Raw genomic sequence first — 6,000 nt, 5'->3', positions numbered from 1 at the left:
CAGGGGAGAAAAATACAAAGGGACCATACTTTGGCAGATAACTTTGTGAACTGATATGGCTAGATGTAAGTGTTTCTGGGTTTCTGAATACCCACTTTTATAGCAGTGTCTCCAGTAACAACACCTGCTTGGAGTCAACTTGGGCCACCCTGCAGTGTCTGAGTGGAAACATAGCTCTCTGGGCAACTCAAATATTGTATTTCTCCTTATTTTTTTGAATTAACCAAACCAAGTGTTCTTAACATGTCTTGTTTTCTAAAGCATTCAGAACTGCTGTCTTTATTCACTGACAATATGTTTTGGAAGTCCTTATAGTATATCCTTACTTTGTATCTGTATAGACTTTTCTTCAGTTGAATTTAGAATTCGTCATTCTTATAATTACAGAATAGTAATTGTGATGGTTAAATATATCAACAGGACCTAAAAGTGAACATAAGGAAATGATACTTGAGTGAGACATGGTTGCAATAAACACCTAGAATTAAAGAAGTGCTATGAGCTCAGCATAGGAATATTGCCATTGCATTTTCATAGAGATAATTCAGTAATCATGCAAATAAAGCTGACATTTCTGTATGCTACAGCTGCCTGCATATTTTCTATTTTTTTGTGATCACAGAATCACAGAATTGTTAGGGTTGGAAGGGACCTCTGATGATGATCTAGTCCAACCTCCCTGCCAAGGTATTGCTATTGCCTATTAAACTGTTTCCCTGAACCCACATCACCATATTCTCTGAAGGAAATTAAAGTTTTGCTCAAATGATTTTGGAAAATAAAGCATTCTTTCAAGATAACTTTTCTTTTTCCAAAAAACCCATACAGCTTACAAGTTAAATGTGTGTATTGTAGCATTTTTGTGAAAACTTGCATCTCAGCATGTCACAATGTTATTCCTCAGTAGGAAAGACAAATTGCTGAATAGACTCAATTCTGTTCTTAACAACAAAAAGCAGAGATGATAAGAAATAACTGCAGGTTGTTGGCCACACGTTGGTTTGACATGCCTTGCTTCAGGTTGGTCAGAGCATGGTGCTGTTAGTGCTGGGATTTCAGGGTCAATCCCCACATGAGCCACTCACTCAGGCTGGACTCCGTGATTCCTGTGGGTCCCTTCCAGCTCAGAGTATTCTGTAACTCCTGAGTGATTGGCAGAAATGTGGCTTCTTACACTTCAGAAAAAAGATGTCGAAAATGCAGCCCTTTGTGTTAACCACTCTATTCAGCAGTTTAATTTTGCCTTGTTATGTTACATCTTTGGCTATAAATGTTATATTTTCATAATTCAGCATTTTTGAGTATTTGGATGTGTATATCGGTAGAGACAAGATATTTTTTCTTTAACCCTAACAATGGCTTGCTAGAACATTCAATTGAAATTAGGCCATGTGATTTAGAGTTATGGTTAACACAAGACTCGCTTGTACGTGTTTGGAGGTTTTTTTCTAATAGTTGCAGCAGGCACTTAGCTGTGGCACATAACTTTAACGTGTGAATTCTATCCATGGGTCCTGCTGTCCTGCTGTGTAATTTAATAACTGCAGTTCCCTACCTCTCTTTCTCTATTTTTGAAATAAAAATAAAAATAATGGTGTTGACCTCTTTTTTTTTTTCATGGCTTTTTACTATAAACTTCAGTAGGAGAGTTACAAGGTGATGACAGCAGAAGTATGTTCTTACTGCATGTTTCCTAAGATTAAAAAGTTTTTTATTGAAAAAATAGTGTTACGATATTGTGGGCTTTGCATTCTGGAGCAAAGAATAACTCGTATGAAGGAACTGTGTTTGATTTTACAGATCAAAGCACCTTAATTTATGGGAAAATGTTACTCCACTACTTTTGTTTGAATGAAATATTCTAATATTGGTCTAAGTAACTAAATTAACTGATCTCAGAGTTACTCTAAACACTATGGGGAATGTAAAACTCTATGAAAGTACAGTAGACCTGGAGTTTTTTGTCTGAAGTAAAATTGAGATAATGTTTACATCTGTTGTCATTCAAGTCAACCTTGAACACAGAGACATGCAGACGTACATTTCAGTAATTAGACAAAATTTATTAACTTATTGTAGCTGTTACAATGTAAAAGTAATTTTTCATAGTCACATAAACTTTGATGTGGCTTCAGATATGTTTCTCTTGTCTCACTTGGCAATTCAGGATGAAATACAGGACTGTGTGTCTTACATAAGCTGATTATTTTGCAAGACAATCGTATTGTCTTGTCCTTGATAATGCAAAGTAGACCAAATTTGTATTTCTAATTTTTATACTGTGAACTGTAATCTCAAACTCTTAAGCTCTCATTCTTCACTTTGAGATGTTACTGAGAAGGACTCTGGTGCCACAGGATAGCTAATTGGTAAGGCCTGTTTGGAATGTGGGTAAGTGAGCCATGTTGGCAGTAAGCAGAGTAGTTAAGAGCAGTCTTTTTCCCTTAGTTGACTCCCAGACTAAAATTAAACAGACTTAGGTATTTCCACATTTAGGGCTTTACAATGCATCTGTTCTGAGTCAGCTAACAGAAAGAATTAATTACCTATACACTTTTATAAACTACAACTATTCTTTTGGGTGTAAAATGCAGATCTACATATTTATAATATGCCTTACTGAAAATGCCTTTCAGAACAGAAAGAAAATAAACAAAAAAATATTTCTGTTCTCTCTTATTCTTTAAAATAATTGGATACTAAATTAAAGATGCTAACTCAACCTGTATTAGCATCTGCTTATCATTCATGTACCCTGAGACATCTATGAGTCATGAGGGCTCAATGCTAAAATAATTCATGGTGCAGTTTATATGGCAAGATGATGTAATATTTTCTTTAGTTAGCTACTCAAAATTTACAAAGCTTGTCCGAATTGGGCTTCATTGTTAGTCATTCCCTTTCTTCATGTTTGTGATCCCTCCCCAGTAGAAAACTTGCATTGACTATAACTCAAACTTCGTTTTCCTTGTAGGGTTCTTCAGTTCATTTTGTAGGAAAATATCTGAAATGTGTTACTGAAAGTTTTTGCGGAAATAACAGTAAGGTGTGTTTGGGCACTGCATACACACAGAGCAGAGTTTGGAAAGAATTCTGCCAGGGTGATTATTGTTGCAGAGATTAAATACGTTCTCAGGTGCACAAATCACAACACTGCTTCATCATGGTGTGTTACTGTTGTGTTGAATGTTGAGCTTCAATAAACAAATTTATCACTGAACTGTTATTGGCTGTTCTTCCTAGTAAATTTTCTTTTCTCCAAGATAATTGGGAATGACTCAGTAGTGGTTTACTCTTTCACAGGGTTAGGCATCTCCAAAAAGACAGCCATTTTTGCCAAGTGTTGCCCTTTCTCCTTCCTGAGGTGCTCATTCACTTCTGCATTCCTCTTTCACTGTCCTGCTGCCGTCATCCTTCTCTTGTGTTTCTGTGGTATTTGAGTCACTTCTGTATTCTTTCATGGTGACTGAGCATTCCTTCCAACTCTGCTGCTGAACTCTGCCCCATTTCACCTATCCTGCCTCTATTTCTGACTTCTCTTTCTCTGCAGCTGTGCCCCCAGGGTGTCCTCTTCCACCTCACCAGCAGTGCACTACATTCCCTTTTCCCCCCCACTTGTTGTGTGCTGGAGTTTCTCTTTTGAAGGAGTGGGTGCAGACGGTGGGCTGGTGCTTCCCCAGCAGCCCATGCTCAGCACTCCCAGCAGGAGGAGATGGTGGCACAGCCAGCCCAGCGCAGGAGGGCCAGGGTATCCTCTGCAGACCCCGCATCTCTTGGGAGGACAAGTGCTGTTGGTGCAGCTGTCCTTGTCCCAGGAGGCTTGTCAGGAAGAGAGCGCCAGGCATCTCGGTGCTCTGCTGCCTTCTGCTCATCCTCCTCCCCTACCCACCTGCAGCCTCTTCTTCTGTTACCTCAGGGCAGAACACAAAGCTGTAGAGGAAACTATTTGCCCAAGCTGAGCCTGGCAAATGACACCATGACTGAGGAGATTCTCAAGCATTAAAGACTGTGATGTGGGGTCAAGAGTTATTTTTGAAGTAATTTACTAGATAAATGTAATAGATACATCTGGCCAGAACTGGTATCTGGAAAGGAAACCCTAGGATGCTATGGGACTAAGGTCTGGTTTTTTTCTGAAATGTAAATATAATTAAAAGGAGAAAAGGGGAGGGGAAGAAAAGAAAGTTCACCACAATCTTAATGAAATCCAGGAAACTCAAGCATTGCATTTTAACAGAGACAAAATAGCAATTAATTTTTTTTTCTTAGACGCGTTAGGAGTCTGCTGCCAACTTAAAGCTTGATCCTCGCATCAGTGAGAACTTCCTTAACACTGGGAAGGATTCTTATTTCTTGGCATGAAAACAGGAGGCAAATCTGAGAAACTTTTTTTGCTAGATACTTATTTTGAAGAAACAACTTTACATAGGTGATCAAACTACTGTTTGAATATAGTGACTGAGTAGCAAATAAAGCAGTAAATTTCAGTAATTCAGAGTGACAGAAGTGGCTTAGTAGGAAGCTAAAGTTTCCTGATAGTCAAATTGAATGGCAAATGATGTAATTGCTTATCTAACTACTTTGACTGAGCTTTTGTGTTTGGTGAGGTTTGTTTTATTCTTTTATGTCCCAAACACAAGCTATAAAAAGGCACCTGAAAGAATAAAGTATTTTGCTATCTGTTCTGCTTTACTATAGAATTTTAGGGGGTTGTGCTAGTGTGATTGTGTTGAGGGGAAAAGATAGTTGTGGTTCAAGGCATGACTTAATTTTACTGAACTTCTTCATGTACCTTTTTTTTTAGGAATCAAGAAACTGTGTTAAGTTACTGTAGCATGATGTGCTACAGTAATACTTTCTTTTCTGGAGTCTGTTAGAAATATGTGATTTTCTGTTGTCTGCCTGTAGACCGACTTTATTCCTCACTCTTTGGGAGGTCTGACTCCCACTTACTGTATCACATATACATTAAACCGTTCATTAAGTATTGCTGACAAGAGGCAACTATCTCTTAAAGATGCAGGACTCTCTTTGGCATCCAAGCATCCTATAAAAGCTAGTGATTGAAGCTTATACTTTATCAGTCCTCTGTTACCTCTTGCTTCCTTTTTCTAGTTTCCTCTATATCCTACCACAAGATATTCACTGCTCTTCTTACATGACATTGGCTTTGTCTGAAGCTGCAGATTTATTTCCAAGGTTTATTACTGTCATTTAAAACCATCAGCTCACATAGACTAGAGAGTGCATAGGAGTTGCTCACAGTGTGTGTTCCAAATGCAAGCCTGTGCTGGGCAGATGATTTATCTGTGTGTATTCCTTAACTGCCCTTTTCCCATTGTGCTCATCAGGCTTTGCCTGTGTTGCCCCAGGTTCGTGGGTCTTCTGCTATTTGGAATTCAGCTGGCTTTAAATATTTGTTATATACAATAAACTCATAACTTGTATTTTTTTAATTAATTTCCCATTTATAATTTTGCTGATGTGTGTTTTGAGGCACATGTTTGGAAAGTACATTGAATTATGTGTCAAGCTTTCTGAATTTATTTGATTTTATTATTAACTTCAGATTGCTGCATAATTACATTATATGCTATGGAATAAATGTAGTATATATTGCTTTAGGAATTATGTTTCTTAGTATTGTAGAACTACTGTAATTCTCTAGAACTTGGTGCTGGGATCTTCCAGCAACTGGGATTCCTGTTTTAAATTTACTTTGTTATTTATTTCATTATTTCATTTATGAATGTTTTAAAATTCCAAAGCTTTTGTGAAAAGATAACTGCCTACTTCTACTTGCCACACTTTTTCAATATAAAATAGATAACTTTGAATTATATTAATACACATCACCAACATATCATCAGATTTTTAATGCAGATTTAATGGAAATAGTGATTTATAAATTGTGTTTGTGTTCATGGCTTGACGTATATGCTGACATTTCTGTGTACTGAGATAGTCTTTCTCCTATTTCGAGCCTTGATGTTTTTCTTG

General features: G+C 37.4%; 1 protein-coding gene across 8 annotated transcripts in view; it reads left to right on the top strand.

Annotated features, from left to right (window-relative positions):
• The window catches only part of VPS13B (vacuolar protein sorting 13 homolog B), a 427,169-nt gene that overhangs the window by 179,306 nt on the left and 241,863 nt on the right, over positions 1–6,000 (top strand). The gene's annotated exons all lie outside the window — the stretch shown is intronic.

Source organism: Pithys albifrons, chromosome 4 (genome assembly GCF_047495875.1).
Source record: "Pithys albifrons albifrons isolate INPA30051 chromosome 4, PitAlb_v1, whole genome shotgun sequence".
NCBI classification, from domain to species: domain Eukaryota; kingdom Metazoa; phylum Chordata; class Aves; order Passeriformes; family Thamnophilidae; genus Pithys; species Pithys albifrons.
This window is presented reverse-complemented; position numbering and strand designations above follow the sequence as displayed.